At 41.7% G+C, this 17,577-nt stretch overlaps 1 protein-coding gene and 1 long non-coding RNA gene across 3 annotated transcripts in view; one reads left to right on the plus strand and one right to left on the minus strand.

Moving 5' to 3' along the window:
- The window catches only part of HS6ST3 (heparan sulfate 6-O-sulfotransferase 3), a 1,005,759-nt gene that overhangs the window by 933,686 nt on the left and 54,496 nt on the right, over window positions 1-17,577 (minus strand). The window lies entirely within an intron of this gene.
- LOC142489673 (uncharacterized) overlaps window positions 3,478-17,577 on the plus strand; it is a 41,359-nt gene continuing 27,259 nt past the window's right edge. For both annotated transcript variants that reach the window (XR_012799908.1, XR_012799909.1), the window contains exons 1-2: window positions 3,478-3,874; window positions 14,590-14,661. This is a non-coding gene — a long non-coding RNA (uncharacterized LOC142489673). The remainder of the gene's footprint in view (window positions 3,875-14,589; window positions 14,662-17,577) is intronic.

A 17,577-nucleotide genomic window follows, 5' to 3' on the forward strand; every position in this document is an offset into this window, starting at 1 on the left:
TCATACCCACTTCCTCTTTTGAAACAGGCTCTCACGCACACCTTTTTAGCTCTGCTCTTTGGCAACAAAGTATCAGATATGTTGCTGTGTTCCAAACAGCAGACTGTCTATTGCTCTGAAAGTTGTAACAATAATGTGTTATACTTAGAATATAATGTTACATACTGTATCAGCTGCAGCATTTCAGACTGCAGAACAAGGTTAGAAGGCTGCCATTTCGTTAAGCACACAATCAGGATGTTTACAGATTTATAACAGGAGCACCAAACAATGGCCAACTTAAGTAAGAATGTAGAATTATACATTGTCACAAGCTTTACATGTAAAAAAAAAAAGGCAAAAGGAAGGGAAAAAAGCGGGAATGTAGTATTGCTGATTTAAGAAAGTTTACTGTATTTGTTACTAGAACTGTGATCTAGGCAAACATCTGCACATGAAGTGAAAGTGAGCCATCTAAAACATGGTAACCTGACTCTAGAGGAAATTATGTACCATGGATCTTGCATCTGAAATCAAGTACAACCTTGGAATATTGTCACCATGCCAGATTATGTGATTAATGTGCAGTTTTATATTCTGTCTTTGTATCAGCACAATGCAGTATTACTTTCTATGGGATTACATGTGGTGGGCACATATCGTATACCATGGAGATTTCACAACAATGAAAAGAAAATGAAAGGTGCCACGTAGCCAAATAACTTTACACATTCCATTATATTATGTATATGTTGAGACTCCATAAATTGAAAATTGTTGCACATGGGACAAAGTGGAGCATGTTGCCTTCATACAACTGCACAAAAAGGCCCAAGAAAAAATGCCACTCTTTATTCAGTATGGTGAGAAGTGAGATAAACCACTGCCAAGAATGCATTCACTTTTATTCAATACAGTAAATAAAAGAATTGTGTCATTCATTTTCTAACCCCATTTTTTATTATATTGAATAGGGATCTCTACACATTATAGGAGATAAACACTTGCTCTATACTGTTTTTTCTTTTACTGAAAGATGTTTAAGTAGGTTGGATACTATTGAGGATGAGATTTATATATATATCTTGTGATGCCCACACCTACGTTGTAACATTTTTTTAGTCCCAGATTAAGACAGGAAACATAGTATTTCTCTATATGGGGTTTATTTACAGGGATAAATTATACACTAACAGGCCCACCATCCCTTTAAGTCAAAACTAAATCATAAAAAAAACTCCAACTCCTCTTGGGAGACTAACTACACATTCAGCATCAACCCTTAATAACTGATGGGCAACTAAGCTGGTTACCACCCCAAACAGGTACTATTATAGCTGAACATATATAGTCTCTGAACACAGCAATAAAGTGTTTTGCATATCTGTTACTCCAGGGTTTGGAGCAGACGTCCCCGCTTCAGCATGGTCTTGCGTCCTTCCTTCCTAGGGGAGCTCAGCCCCACGAGAGCTCAGAGAATCTTCTCCTCTGTAAGGCCAACGTTAAGGACAGGACATCCCTGCTTCAGCACAGTCTCATATCCTTCCTTCCTCTTCCTGGGATTAACAACCGAGGAAGTCCCAGCAGCCTCCGCGACCACCGTCCAGTGGGCCTAGGGGGCTGTGCCAGCTTCCACAACTGGGGAGAACTCTACTCTGTCCCCCTTCTTTGAGGAACAGCAGTCAGTCTCACTATGTGTAGTCACTTACTGACTTTTAAAATGCCATGAGCAATTAGGAGTTCAGCCTGCTCAATTAGCCAGCAGCTGCTGCTGACTTCTCTGGGGAGATTCTCTCTGTGTGCTGGAAAGCCCCATAGCTGCCATATTCCAGCACCTAGAGGACAATGATGGTATCAAAATCTTCAAATTTTTATAACTACCATTTGACATTAAGAACAACATATCTGTATTCATTTAGCATACCTCATAATATACAATCTACCAACACTGTTTATGGTATCTAGAAGGGGAATTTTTTTCCACCAATAGGAAAATAATATCCCTGTAGCTATTCTTTCAAATTGAAAACTATAACGGCCAATTTCCATTCTCAAGAGTCATTATCAGGCCATACCATTTGATAGATAAAGTAAACCCTAAGTAAACCTTAAGTAAACCTTAATAAAGAGCAACGCGCACGAAACGTGTAGGAGGTTTGTTACACCTCCGTTTTTAATATGGACTAATAAAGCAATATATACATATATTTTTTTTGTGCCCCCCCCTCTTGGCTGTGTGCCATAATCTTATTTTTGTCTATACTATTTGAATTGATTTTGAGCCTGTAATTGAACCTCCAGTTCACAAGTATTTTGAGAATAATAGAGCAACTAGTCTGCTATCAGCAGCATTTTAGTGTCTGACTGCAGTGTTCCTTTTTAACTGGCAATCACCAATCAGTATTGCTCTGGATCTTTTAGTTTTTTTTTTATTATTACAATTTTGAGTGTGATGAGTTATGTAATAAAGGTTTTATATAATACAATGAATAATGTAGACACAGTATTTTTCAAAAGTGCCTTTTTGGCATGTAGTCTCTAATTAGGGAGTAGTCGGGGCCTATCAGTCAATTTGTATACCCACTCCCTAAATTGTTAATTTACTATCCTCTTTTTAATATCTACAATACTAATGGCAATTTATGCTAACTAGTACTGTCAGTAGGAGTGTATATAATACATAGAATAGAATAATTATTATTAGAAGGAGTGCACCCATTCAAAGGGATTTTCTTTATGTTGTTATGTACTGAATCGGGATCTCTGCCTAATTTTTCTCAATTATATTATACATATTGTATATACTCCTTAGTTTCTGACTCACATTAAAATGCTCCATCAGTAAACGTATACTGGGAAGGGGTAATCGATCGAAAGTCAAGTCTGTTTGTTTTGCCCTTCTCTGTCTAGGGTTTAATAGTTTTACACCCTATAATAATACATCCAACTCTAATTTTAATCCTTATACTGCAATGCTCTTACATCTATGTCACCATGTCATGTAACTATGTCATTGTTGCTATATAAATGATCGAGGTCTGGAAAGTAAGGGCAGAGTGTTGTTCATCTCTCAACGTTTTGGAAATCTGACAGCAGCAATAACCAAATGATTACATTATAGCATTATTGCTGAAGGTAATATCAGCAAGACTCAAAGGCTTGCAAAACGCATTCTCCAGAAATGTGCCTGTGTCAACTACTGACATAAAAAGATTTATCTCCATCTCTTGTATCACTTCCTGTTTTCTGATTGGATCACTAAAACTTAACATCCACTGTAGCTGCCATATCTTCACTTTACTCCACTTCCAACAAACCACTACAGCAGGGGTGCGCAAACTTTCTGTGCTGCGTCCCCGTGCCTGGTAAGCCCCAGTGCTCACACCCCCCCCCCTTATCTAAGAACTGGTGTCAAATGACGCAGCGGGGTCGTGTGGCATCACAATCCCTAATGAAGCCACACAGTGGTGAAACGCTTTATAATACAGCGTTGGAATGTGGAGTGTTCAACCAGAATGAGCAAGTATCTGCTGCCCAGGCTGTGTACTCCAATACTGCTCAGAGATCTCCTGTGAGCAAACAGAGCTCTATCAGTGAACATAGACCATCTGTTGCAGACCTTGTATTTCCCTTCACTGAGAACAGGAAGCTGTCACAGCCGGACCAGCATCTCCTGACGTCACTTCCGGGAGCGCTAGACGCAGGGGGAAATGTCAGCCACCGCCATCCCTACAGGAGAAGGAACCCCCTGAGGCTACCACCCAGAGGGCCTGCGCTCCAACGGTAACATTGGCTCTCCCTCCCACAGCAGTCTCAGATGACATCAAGGACGGTCAGGACACAGTGAAGAGGCTTCCTTACGTGGTTCCAGCAGCAGCTATCTCAGCTATCACAGGCAATTATTCTGTTTCATTATTTTTTTACTGCCACATTGATTTTATACATTTGTTATCCCAGTGCATGTTACTACTGTTGCTTTTATATTGACTCAGTCTTTTGGCAAGGTGCTACTTAATTTACTTGTTGAATTTCTGCAGTCAGTCATTGCCTTTTGACTACATCTAACAGTTGTTATTATTAATTATCTGTGCAACCTGTTGTTGATCTAGTATTTGCTGCTACGTGGGATATACCACATACACCTGTGGTATATTCACCGCTTCTGGCAGCTTGGGGCTAATCACTCTATTGATCCCATCACTTACCCTCCACCTCATTTGTAGGGGCTTCAGGCACATACCATACACTGGCATTGCAACTTACTGCACCTTTTTTTCTTTTTGCTGTTTTTTTAAAGTATGGTGTTGATGGTATCTTTTACAAATCATGAGAAAGTGCATGATATTTTCAAGAAATTGGGGAATATTTATGAATTAAGTATAAATAACCATGCTATCAAATTTCCTCCAATGAATTTTGGGCAAACTGGGTGCAAAAAACTGCAGAACCCATTGGTTTCAAATTGATTTTTCTATACAAAAATTTGGTGCTTTTTTGTGCCATCCCCATTCTTCCCTAAAAAAACAAAAATTTAAATAACCATTTTCTTGTTATCTACTTCACTATGTTCACTGGAGTCTCACGTTTATCTTGCCCTTTTCAACTCCTGCTCAAAGAACCTGTTATAACCTTGATTTCATTCAAACAAAACATTTGTTTTACAAATAGAATGATCGTTTCCAATCATGATAAAAAAAAAACTCCCACCGTCTTGATATATGTTGTTTTGTTTCAAGCAAGCAATTGTCATTTTGATTTTTTTTAAAGTCACTTAAATTTCTACTGAGCATAATTCTTTACTTAAAATGTTTTCCAGTAAAGGAACTTAGCATAAATATAATTTTGTCCAGGGGTTACATTACAAAGGCAATGCATAGGAATATATTGAATTAACTTTAATCTACACTTACCGATATGGCTTTTCTGAGGTTGTCTGAAGGGCGTTTGCATAACAGGTAACCCAGCATTGTGTTCAGTATTAAAATGAAGAGCTGCAAGTTTCTTAATTAAACCCAAAGAGAGTAGGCAGACTAATGGTACATAACTTTATTAGATGGCTTTTAAAGGACTTAAAGAACAGTCATCAATTGATTTCCTTGTGACACAGACCTCCCTATAAATGAGGTTGCAAACTCTAGCAGACATACTTTTCATACACATACACATACATATCATTCTATGTTTGGTGCTGAGAATTTGTCAGTGTTCAATAAGAAAAATATTATATTAAAAGTATTTTTCTTATAAACAATATAAATGCATATTGCCTCTGGAGTCATTTTAATTCAAACATATTTGAGTGATAATTGTTATAGACAGAAGAATGACTGAGCAGCATATGGAATTGTAAAAAATATAGAATTTACTTAAATTAGCTGTAAGATGCCTTCCAGCGCTGGAAAGTGTCTTATGGTAAAAGTAAAGATGGTCCTCCATGTTCAAGTGTGAGAAGTGCATAATGAATCCCATCTAGTGTGAAGCAAAAGGAAGTACAGCTGAAACATTGGTAATCTAGCTACACCTCATGTTACGTTTCTACAAAGTCTGGTTTTGCAATATTTCTATTGACCTCATCAGCTAATATAAATACATTTTGGAACAAAAGTAAATTTTTTAGGGAATATCAAACAACTGTAGCCCATGTCTCCCCCCAACCCCCCCCCCCCCCCCTCTGGGAGATTACACTGCTGCTAAATGGAGTGTGGTGCATACCTGCCGGTTCACAGTAGATCTGAGTCTCCCGCATGATGTTACGGGATGTCAGAACAGGCTTCTGGGGCATAACTGATTCGTACTCACGGTGACAGCGCCTCCATCTCTTGCATCCCCCTGGGATGAGGGGTGAAATCCCTGCAGGAGAACTTCTTTACTCTTCTCCTGATTGATAGATTTCAGTCTCAGGCAAGAAGGTATGGGGAACAGCAACACTTTATTAGCACACTTCAATGGTATAGCAACAGAGAGCTTAGGGCCTTCAACCTCAGGATGTCCCTGGACCTTGACTCACAGCCAAGGGCACCAGAAGCAGTCCTAGCTCTTCCCTTACTCCCTGGTGGAGTAAGGGGAATAGTATCCCACCACTCCCCTAAGGGAGTGCCACAGATTGGCAGAGCCCTGCACAATTGTTATGAGTAGACCAGCCTCTCTGAAGGTAGAGCCATTGACTAAATCAATGAAGGTGTCACCTTGATAAAGTGCTGTTGCATGAAACGCGTAGGTGCGTTCATGTTGTCCTGTCATGGAACAAGAACTATATTTTTGGTTCACCCCCCTCTTTCCCTTGCAGCTTCTGCCTGTTAGTTCTTATTTCGGCTGCATGGAGTTTGCATACACATACTGTGCCTGTGTGACATGTAACAATGTTGCATTTCTTGCCTCTGGGCATGAAATCAGTGAGCTGTTACTGCAGCCTCTGAGATCCTCACCAGAATGGGCTAGTCTGCCCCCCCCCCCTCCTGTTTGTTCAAAGATAGTCTGTCCCAAGACTATTCCCTTTACCCACACTGCCCCTCACTTCCTTTTCCACCCTGGAGACAGTGAGTACAGCACCCTTCTCTGTTAATCTCCCATGGTGAGGCCATCTCTTTTTACCTGTTTCCAACTATAAATCACCACTACATACCATCCACAAGTATCTGTATTCTGCTGCTTTTCCCAATAAAGTGGAGGAAATATTATAGGACTTGGAGTGATTAAAAGGGAGCTGAGTTAATGCTATCTGGGGCCATTCACACATCACACGTGACCCTGGCTTCAGAAAATGTCCATTTTATTGTCTATTAACCTGCAATAAATCTGATCAATTTATTTACTTTTGCAGTTGCCTGGATACATTTTCCTTCTGAAATTAGAGGTTGGATTCCCTTGGCTGTGCTCTATCGACACCTGCTGCTCTCTATATAAGAGGGGGGAAGAGGAAGTGAGAGAGGAGAGAAAAGAGGGGGAGGAAGGAATAAGAGGGGGAGGGAGTGAAAGAGGAGGGGCAGAGTGAGAGAGAAGAGGGGCAGGAGAAGAGAGGGTAGTGAGAGGGAGGAGTGAGTGAGAGAGAAAGAAAGAGGGGAATGATAGAAACGGGGGAGTGAGAGAAAGAGGGTAATCACAAAGAAAAAGGGGTGTGTGAGAGGGAGAGAATGAGAGAAGGAGAGAGGGGTTCACAGCATGGTAAGGAGAAGAGCATGTAGAAGCAGCAGAGATGGGGACATGTGAATGGAGAAGCAGAAGAGGAGGTGGGAGACATGTATGGGAGAAGCAGAAGAGGTGGGGGACATGTAGGGGAAAAGCAGAAGAGGTGGGGGACATGTAGGGGCAAAGCAGAAGAGGAGGGAGACATGTAGGGGAGAAGCAGAAGATGTGGGGGACATATAGGGGCAAGCAGAAAAGGAGGGGGATATGTGGAGGGGGACATGTAGGGGAGAAGAGGAGTGGTACATGTAAGGGAGAAGAGGAGTGGGATATATAGGGGAGAAGCAGGTGAGGAGAAAAACGTAGTGGAGAAGCTGGAGAGAAGAGAGAGAGAGGCATGAGATGGAAAAGCAGCTGTGTAGAGCATGTACAGTAGAGGAGAAGCTGGAGAGCAGGGGAACATGTTAGGGAGAAGCTGGGTGAGGAGGGGAACATATGGGGGAGAAATGGAATGAGGGAAGCATGTGGGGGAAAATTACAATGAAAACAAATATAATTTTTTTATTGCCTTGTTTAAGGTGTTGAAACATTTTTTTTTCTTAGCTCTCTAGCACTGATAACGCCATTTATGTTCATAGCGCTTAATAGCAGTAATACATGTGACAAAGTAACATGAGTCATAATGGGAATAAGCACTTCAAACATAAAAGTTAACACTAGTATAAGGAGTCTCTTCCCCGAAGTGCTTACAATCGAAGTGAATGTCACTTTTGATTCATATTTATCCTTGACATGTGACGGTAGGGGGTAACCAGGCTACAGTATATAATAAAGGTTAAGTCCTCTGGTTACTCCTGAAACTGTGGGGTCCCTAGTAGCTACATAAGCACCATAAGCCAGCGATAATACATGCTGAAAATAAAGTGACCCCTGCTTTTTCTGTTTTCATGTTCCCTTGGCCCTAGAACTGTGAGATTTCTTGTGTGTCAGTTTTAGGGGGGATATTTGGGTAGAAATACAATTATTATTTTTTGCAGGAGTTCGGGGGCCTAAATTGCTGGTACGTGGGGTGAATTACACCGGGGCAACCCAGTCTCCCCTAGACTCCTGGATTTCGAGCCCAAATATCCCAAATCCATTTTCCTTATTAATATATGGTTCCCCAAAGTATGTACTTTATTAAAGTGTACTTAATGTTTTAGACATTTACTCTATACAGTCAGCAAGGGCATCAGCATAGACGCCGGCACGCCTGTTTAGAGTCCGTAGTTCAAAGAGGAGAGTATATCCAGAGGTGAGGGCGAGGAAGGGCGAATTGCTAAGTATGGACAACAAAGGGCACCCTGTGGAGACACCTTTTGTATCTGGCAGACTTGGTAGAGCCTGCCCAGTGGGTGGCAATAAGTTAGCTGGGGGAGATACAGCTCATAGGCGCTTCTCCCATTGGCTAAATCATATTTCCCGCTCAACCGGCTTTTCGAGCCGGCTTGGCAAACCTCCTCTTCTGACGTCAGCCTGGAGACGAGCCCCTATTTCTATTGGCTTGTGGGGAGGAATTCCCACACTCTGATTGGTCGCACTTCCTTCCTCCATGCTGAACATAGCTCAGCAGAGGGTATTTAAGAAGAAGCACCAGTCAGACTATGTTGTGGCTTGAGTCGATGACTCGAGGGCGGGCTTTTCAAAGTTGCTCTGTTCAAAATAGCAGAGCAACCGACTTTGTTTTGAAGCTAGGAAAGTCGGCCCTGCAGAGACTAAGTCAGACGCAAAGACCAAGTTCTCATTTTAGAACGTAGTGGTTCCTGCCGAAAACAGTTCCAGGACTATCGGGACTGGGTCCCAGTCAGGTGTTTCTGTTGAATCTCAGTCCAGGACGTCCGAAACAAGGTTCCAATAAGCGTAAGCCCTAGCAAACGGGCGCCCTGCACCTAGAAAAGGCTAAATCTCAAACCCCAGTAGGTGTGTATATTTCTGTATTTTGTGTTTTGTTGTATTTCCGAGGTTTTATCCAAATAAATCCCATTTTATTTCACTGCCTTGTTTTGCCTATTGAATGATCCCAAAAATATAAATGTGTTAAAAGACCTGGTCTACCATGATAACATCAATGTTAATTACCTATGACATTTCTAATAACAATACGTGTATGTGTGTCTGATAACGTGGATTTAGATTGTTTCTGTGAAACACTGAAATGCATTAACATTTCAACAGCATGTTTAGCTGAATAAACAGTTCCTCACAAGTGTAGGTACCCACTAATAAATTATATTATGTTTACAACAAATTTTTACTGTTGAATCAATGGTTTTCCTGTGCATGCATGGCAACTATTTACAATACATCTCCAATGCTACGAGAGTTGAGAATTAAAAATGGTCATTCATTATTGCATGATTACTAGTGGAAAAACTGAGGCATGATAAGATGAAACAATTCAGCATACTAAACAAATAATTAGCTATGTGTACCTCTGGCCAAAAAATAGTACATATTTAAGTTGTTGGCTTGCATCAATGAGAAAACACTCTGCTTTCCCTGCTCTCTTTGAAAATGCAATATTGCTGAGCAGGTTTCTTGGAAATGTATAAGCCAGGAAAAATATGCCCCACCGGGTATGCACTCCACTGGTACAGCCCAGGGGGTGAGGAGAGGGAAGGACAGGGAAGGAAGGAGTGAGAGAAGAGGGGGGGGGATAGAGTGAGAGAAGAGGGGGGGGGATAGAGTGAGAGAAGAGAGGGGGGGAGAGGAGTGAGAGAACAGGGAGAGGGAGTGAGAGAGAAGAGGGGAAGAGGAGGTAATTAGAGAGAAGAAATGGGAGGGGTGAGAGAGAACATTAAGATTTGCATCAGTTTTGGATAAGCGTTTGAATTTTGGGAATATCAATACCACTCTAAACCACCTGATTCCCAGAACTCAACATTTCAGATACATATTACACTAGAGGTATGTTCTGTTTTTTCTTATTCTTTCGGGTAACTGCATTGTGCTCCCCCGTCTTGGACAAAGTGAGAGAGAAGAGTCAGGAATTGAGAGAGAAGAATAAGGAAGTGAGAGATAAGGGGAGTGAAAGAGAAATGGGTGGAGAGTGAGGGTAGAAAGTGAGAAGAGTAAGGAAGTGAGAGGGAAGGGGAGTGAAAGAGAAATGGGTGGAGAGTGAGGGTAGAAAGTGAGAAGAGTAAGGAAGTGAGAGGGAAGGGGAGTGAAAGAGAAAAGGGGTGGCGAGTGAGGGTAGAAAGTGAGTGAGAGAGCGAGGGTGGAAAGTGAGAGGGAAAGTGAGGGTGCAAAGTGAAAGGGAGAGTGAGGGTGGAAAGTGAGAGGGAGTAAAAAAAGAAAAGGGGTGGAGAGTGGAAAGTGAGAGGGAGGGTGAGGTTGTAAAGTGAGAGGGGGAGTGAGGGTGGAAATTGAGAGGGAGTAAAAAAAGAAAAGGGGTGGAGAGTGGAAAGTGAGAGGGAGGGTGAGGTTGAAAAGTGAGAGGGGGAGGGAGGGTGGAAATTGAGAGGGAGAGTGAGGGAGGAGAGGGAGAGTGAGGGTGGAGAGGGTAGGGGAGTTAAAGTGTAAAGGGTAAAGAGCGAGGGTGGAAAGGGAGAGGGAGTGAAAGAGAAAAGGGGTGGAGAGTGAGGGAGGAAAGTGAGAGGGGAAGGGGGTGAAAGGGTGAGGGAAGAGGAGTGAAGGACAGGGAGAGTGAGGGTGGAAAAAGAGAGAGAGAGAGAAAGACGTAAGAGAGAGAGGAGGAGTGTGAAATAGTGAGAGAGGAGTGTGAAATAGTGAGAGAGACGAGGAGAGTGAAATAGTGAGAGAGACGAGGAGAGTGAAATAGTGAGAATGAAGAGGAAAGTGAGAGAAGAGGGAGGAGACGAAGGTAAAGTGACAGAGAAGAGGGGTAATAGATAGAAGAGACAAGGAGATAGAGGAAGAGGGGGAGAGAGGGGAGTCAGAGTAAGGGGAGAATGAGAGAGAAAGGGTGTAGTGAGAGAGGGGGAAGTGACAAATATAAAGGGGAGAATGAGAGAGATAATGGGGTGAGAGAGGGGGAGAGAGAGAAAAGGGTGAGAGCATGGTGAGGAGAAGAGCATGTAGAGGAGGGGGACATGTACTGTAGCGGAGAAACAGAAGAAGAGGGGGACATCTAAGAGTGAAGCAGGTAAGGAGAAGAACATGTAGGGGAGAAACTGCAGAGGAGAGAGGCGCATGACAGAAAAGCAACTGTGAAGAGCATGTATGGGACAAGCTGAAGAGCAGGGGAACATGTTAGGGGGAGGAGGGGAGCATGAAAACGTAAACGCAATAAAAGTGGTTTATTTCATTTTTTTTTAAATTGCTATGTTTAATGTATTGCTGGAAACAAGAGTTCCTGCATTTTTTTTTACAGCAGTAAAACACGTGACATGATATATGAGTCGTAATGGGAATAGCACGTCAAATATAAACGTAAACACTAGGATAAGGAGTCTGTTTCCCCCAATGTGCTTATTTTCTAAGTGAATGTCACTTTTTATTCATATTTATGCTTGACATATTTATGTTAATTGCCTATGTCATCTCTAATAACAATACGTGTATATGTGTCTAATATGGTAACTGTGATTTAGATTGTTTCTGCGAAACACTGAAATGCATTAACATTTCAACAGCATGTTTAACTGAATAAACAGTTCTTTACAAGTGTAGGGATCCACTAATAAATTATATTAGGTTTACAACCAAATTTTACCATTGAATCAATGGTTTTCCTGTGCATGCATGGCAATTATTTATCTCCAGTGCTACAAGAGGTGAGAATTAAAAATGGACAATCATTATAGCATAATTACAAGTGGAAAAACTGAGGCATGATAAGATGAAACAATGTACCAAAACTACTCCGCATACTAAACAAAGAATTATCTATGTGTACCTCTGGCCAAAAAATAGTACATATTTAAGTTGTTGGCTTGCATTAATGAGAAAACACTCTGCTTTCCCTGCTCTCTTTGAAAATGCAATATTGCTGAGCAGGTTTCTTGAAAATGTATAAGCCAGGAAAAATATGCCCCACCGGGTATGCATTCCACTGTTATGGCTCAGGTGGTGAGCTGGAGGAGTAAGAGAAGGTGGGGGGCGGGGGGCTGACGGAGTAAGAGAGAACTGGGGGAAGGCGTGAGAGAAAAGAGGGGGGAATGAGAGAGAAGAGTAAGAGTGAGAGAGACGAGGGAAGGGGAGTTAGAGAGAATAAGGGGGGAGAATGAGAGAGGAAGAGGAGAGTAGAGGGGGGAACTGAAAGAGGGGGAAGTGAGAGAGGGGGAAATCAGAGAGAGAGAGTTGGTGGAGTGAGAAAGAGGGGGGAACAGGAAGGGAGAGTAACAAGGAAGGAAGGGGAGAGAGAGGAGGAAAGGAGAAAGCAGAAAGGGGGAGAGAGGAAAGAGGGAGGCGAGAGTGAACGAGAGTGAGAGTCGGGGATTGAGAGAGAAGGAGGGTGCTAGAGAGAAAGTGGGTGAGAGATTTGGAGAGTGACAGAGAAAGGGGAGAATGAGAAAGGGAGATGAGAGTGAAAGTTGGGGGTGAGATAGATGTATGAGAGCTTGGTGAGAAGAAGAGCACCCACATCAGACTGCATGTACTTGCTATGGCATTTCGAGACGTCGCAGTCACCGTAGCCAGTACTATAAGTACAGCCGTCGGTACAAGCAGAATGAGGAGGGGAGCATGTGGGTGAGAATTACAATGAAACGTAATAAAACTTGTAAGGGGTCTGTTTCCCCTTAAGTGCTTAAAGTCAAGTGAATGTCACTTTTTATTCATGCTTGACATATATATGTTAATACCTATGACATCTTTAATAACAATACGTGTATAATTGTCTGAACTTCGATTTAGATTGTTTCTGTGAAACAAGGAAATACATTAACATTTCAACAGCATGTTTAGCTGAACCGCTCACGGCCACGCCCCCGCCATGCCCCCGCCACGCCCCTCGGTCTCCCTCTGGCCTCCTGCACCACCAGAGAGCATGAATTGCTATTGTGACGGTGACGGCTGACGTCACGCGGTCGCGTCGCCGTAGCCCTAACTAGAAGCGCAGCCTAACATGCTCCCATTCTCTCCAGCTTCTCCCCTACATGCTACAGTATACACAGTTGCTTCTCAGTCACATACCTCTCTCTCTTCTCCAGCTTCTCCCCAATACAGTACGTTCCCCTACGCACCCTGATTCTCCCCCACATGTTCCCCTCCTCAACCTGATTCTCCGTCACATGTTCCCCTCCTCACTCTGATTCTCCGTCACATGCTGAGATTACAGGTGTAGGTGTCCACTAATAGATTATATTAGGTTTACAAACAATTTTTACTGTTGAATCAATGGTTTTCCTATGCATGCATGGCAACTATTTATAATAAATATCCAGTGCTACAAGAGGTGAGAATTAAAAATGGACAATCATTATTGCATAATTACAAGTGGAAAAACTGAGGCATGATAAGATGAAACAATTTACCCAAAACTACTCAGCATACTAAACAAACAATTATCTATGTGTACCTCTGCACAAAAAATAGTACTTATTTAAGTTGTTGGCTTGCATCAATGAGAAAACACTGCTTTCCCTGCTCTCTTTGAAAAAGCAATATTGCTGAGCAGGTTTGTTGGAAATGTATAAGCCAGGAAAATGTAAAAAAAAAATTAAAAAAAAAAAGTAGTAATTACAATTAAAATTCCCATTCATCATCGTTCAATAATGGCCAATGTATGACAGAAATTAAAATTGTAAAAAGCAAAGGGGGGGTAGGGGGATTTATGAAGCTTATTCATATTGCAATAATTATTTCTCACCATAAACCACTGCAGGCTTTTGCCCAGTCTATTGAATCAAGTGCAAAGCTGTTGTACTGTAACTAGCTATATTATTTGATCTTACAAGTGTCAGAATATGTTGGTGCACAGTAGCTGTATATCACTGATGAGGCATGACACAACTGACCTTTACATTTTACTTCATTTTGTGCAGTTTACTCAGTTGTATAAACCAAAGGCCACAGTGCATACAAAACAAGTAGGGGCAGTTTACCTTAATCAATATTCATGAAAGGAATAGCTTTCTAGGCCATTTATGAAAGGCAAAAAGCAATCTATCTTTTCTTCTGGTTTTGCTCCAGTTGCAGCACATCAGCAAGAAAATAACTCTTGGAATGAATAATGATTTAGTGCACATAAAATAATGTAAGATAGATGTTTGAAACAGGTACATGAGGGTTAAACGAAGGTCATGCCGAAATCTCCAGAAGATTAGACATTTTGCTTATTATTCATCCCTGTCAACAATATTAAATAAACTGACACTATTTTACACCTCGTTAACACACAGTTCTTAGCAACTATTCTGCATCCATCTCAATGTCGTATGAACTGCATATCTCTGGTAACACCCGCCAAAGCCAATGGATCTCTAGAATAGAAAGGTTCACATTTTTTTTTACAATCATTTTACTCAAAAATCAATATATTTTCAGAAAGTGATTATCCAGGTCAGCTGAAGAAATTAAAGAAAGAAGAGTCATACCATTGATATACCGACACTTAAGGTAAAAATAAGGATAAGCTAAGGTCACAAATTATTACAAATGCAGAATAAATGGTGACAATCTCATATTCGTCTCACTGTTATGACTTACATAGTTACGTAGTAGATGAGGTTGAAAAGAGACACTGTTTGTCCATCAAGTACAACCTATGTTTAATTTAGTCAACTGAGATACTCAACACATATTTGTATTTAAATTGACAAGAAAGACAAACAGGAAAAAGCAGGCACCAGCAGTACAGGAACAAAAAAAATGAAGGAACATCCAAAGAGCGTGTGCCCATTAAAAATAATTATTTAATGGATTCCAGCAAAAGTAACAGCAACATTATGGGGTACAAAGCCCCCCACTTTTTTTTTTTTGTTCCTGTACTGCTGGTGCCTGCTTTTTCCTATTTGTCTTTCTTGTCAGCATACTGAAAAATCGGAAGCACACCCCTGCTGTGGATAAAGTCTGGACAATCTGGATAATACATTCCTTTAAGAGTGAGTTATTATATTTCACTTGAAAATCTCCATTACGATATATTATGTTGGGTCACTTAATTGTGAGGTCCCTTACTACAGTGCTTGTTGGAACCCTAGTCCACTAGTCGATTTATTATGGAGCTTTGATTGTTCTGAATATCTGGGACACAATTCATGTTCATCCACTGGGGAGTATACATTTGCAGGATTCTTCAATCAAGTGTATTTTTAAATCAATAGGCTGTTTTTTGGAGCACCACACACCTTCTACATTTTGTGTATTTAAATTGATTCACAGGATGGCAAACAAAACACTCCAATGTAAAATTATCCAATTATGGAGCCTATTCAGGTAGCTTCGATAAGTGACTTAACGCTTGTTAAGTGCACGTTCCAAGCGATTTTGCATGTGCAGATATTCAGAAAGCTTTGATAACATGGCAAACTACACATGGAAAAGCTGTTTAACGAGCATTGGCCAGCATTCTGACAAGTCTGTGGTATCTCAAAAAATGCCCAAACTCAATTTTTTTTGCCAGTAACTGCTATTCAGGTAGAAATATAGAAATATGCACATCGTGGTTTAAACTCATATACTGTATTTTGTTTGTGCCACCTGAAGGGATGCTAGATCGGGTTCGCGATGTGAATAGAAAGGAGAATATTTTAATTTTTCCTGCATAGGATTGAAGCCGGTGTGTCAGGAGCTGGCCCGCATTAATATCAGCTCCGGAGACCCACTGCTTCAATCCTATGTAATAAAAATAAAATGACAGCCCAGCTTCATTACCTTTGTGGCTAACAGCTAATTTAATGAAAGGGTTAAATAGCAGTGCCCAGTTTATTGGTGGTAGATTAGGTGGGTGAAGCTTGTGCAACAGGGTATGTCTTTTCTGCCTATCTTTCCCCTCCCTGTTATGTAAGTCCCTGCTAGCTGCAGGCTATAAGGGGTTAATCTGTGGGCTTGTTGACGCCCCTCATGCCCCTCTTATGAGTGACAGAAGTAAGGTGGTGACTCATGGCCTGTGTAAGCCTATATGGTATAGGTACAGTATAGACAATGAGCCCGCCCCTTCTTCCTCCTAGGAGGGAATGCAAATTTATCTGAGTCCTGTTCCTGCTCTGGAGGAGAGAGGAAACAGAGAGCTGTGAGTCTCTCCCATAGCGGGATGAGTGTGCTCACCCTCAGCCTTGTGGTTGAGGGAACATCTGACCAAAGAAAGATGACACTATACTATCAGGGTCAAGCACCATCAAGAGGTGGGAACCCTCTGAACCCTTGCACCACTGTAAAGATCTGATGCAGTGACTGCTGAATAAAGCCCTTTGTTAATTATACACCAGTCTGGATTGAGTCAGTGCATGTGGTGTATGGAAGATGTGCTTCAGAGAGGACTGTCTCTGATATTATCAGAGCCCCCTGAAGCTGCAGGCGCTCAACACCAAAGGAAAGAGCTACAGATGACATCAAAAGCCTGTCCTGATCACCACTACATCACAGATCAGCTCAGAACTCCTGAACCTAACAGGTATGCCTCAGTAGCAATAGAGTGGATTTCCCAGAGGGGGGGAAACAGTGCTACATTCCGGGAAAGTTGTGGGAGGGGTTAACCCTTCATTACCTTAGCAGTTATAACATTCTTTAAGGAAATTACATCCTGCTCTGATTTTACTACCCTACGTCATTTTGTGTTATCTCGACATCACATTCTGTAAAGGTTCTTTTTATGATGACTCGCTGCTGCCTGCCTTTGTATATTCTGTCTTCCTTAGGCCTGTAATATAGTGCGCGCGCACGCGTCAATTAGAATTGGCTGTGTTTAGCCAGACATTTCTATACTAGAGACGCGTGCGTGCACGACCGTGAACAGTGGCGAGGCACACCGGGAAAATTACAATAAAATTATATTTTCATGCTGCTGCCGCGCCGAAAACCAATCACAGCGCGGCCTAACGCTGTGACATCAGAGTCACGCCCTCTATCCACGCGCGTCACCGCTTGCAGCCTACGAACTAAATGTGCACACCACGCGCAGCAGCAAGAACTATAAAACAAGCCTTAGTCATCTCCAATACAATTCACCTGGTTGTATGATTTGATTGAAAAATGCACATACAGTGGGGCTGTATACAGTTTAACTATCTTATCTAGAGTCTTTTGTGTGCTTACGGCACCTTGACCCTTTCGCTGCCCTTATGATGTTCTCATTACATCACCAGGGCCTGCACACCAGAGGGCTTTCTGATGTTCAAAGAACATCATGATGATTTTGCTCATTTTCCATAGGAGATTGCCTTGAAAGGAGTGGTGAAAACTATTGGAACAAAAGTGGGGGACCCTGCACTTTAGGTCCTATCATTAAGGACAGCCCGCTAAACTACTTAGAAAACTACCAAATAGAGAAAAACCTAGGCCATCTATTGCTTAACTCAAATTATCATTACAGTT

This window comes from Ascaphus truei, chromosome 3, assembly GCF_040206685.1.
Source record: "Ascaphus truei isolate aAscTru1 chromosome 3, aAscTru1.hap1, whole genome shotgun sequence".
In the NCBI taxonomy this organism is placed as follows: Eukaryota; Metazoa; Chordata; class Amphibia; order Anura; family Ascaphidae; genus Ascaphus; species Ascaphus truei.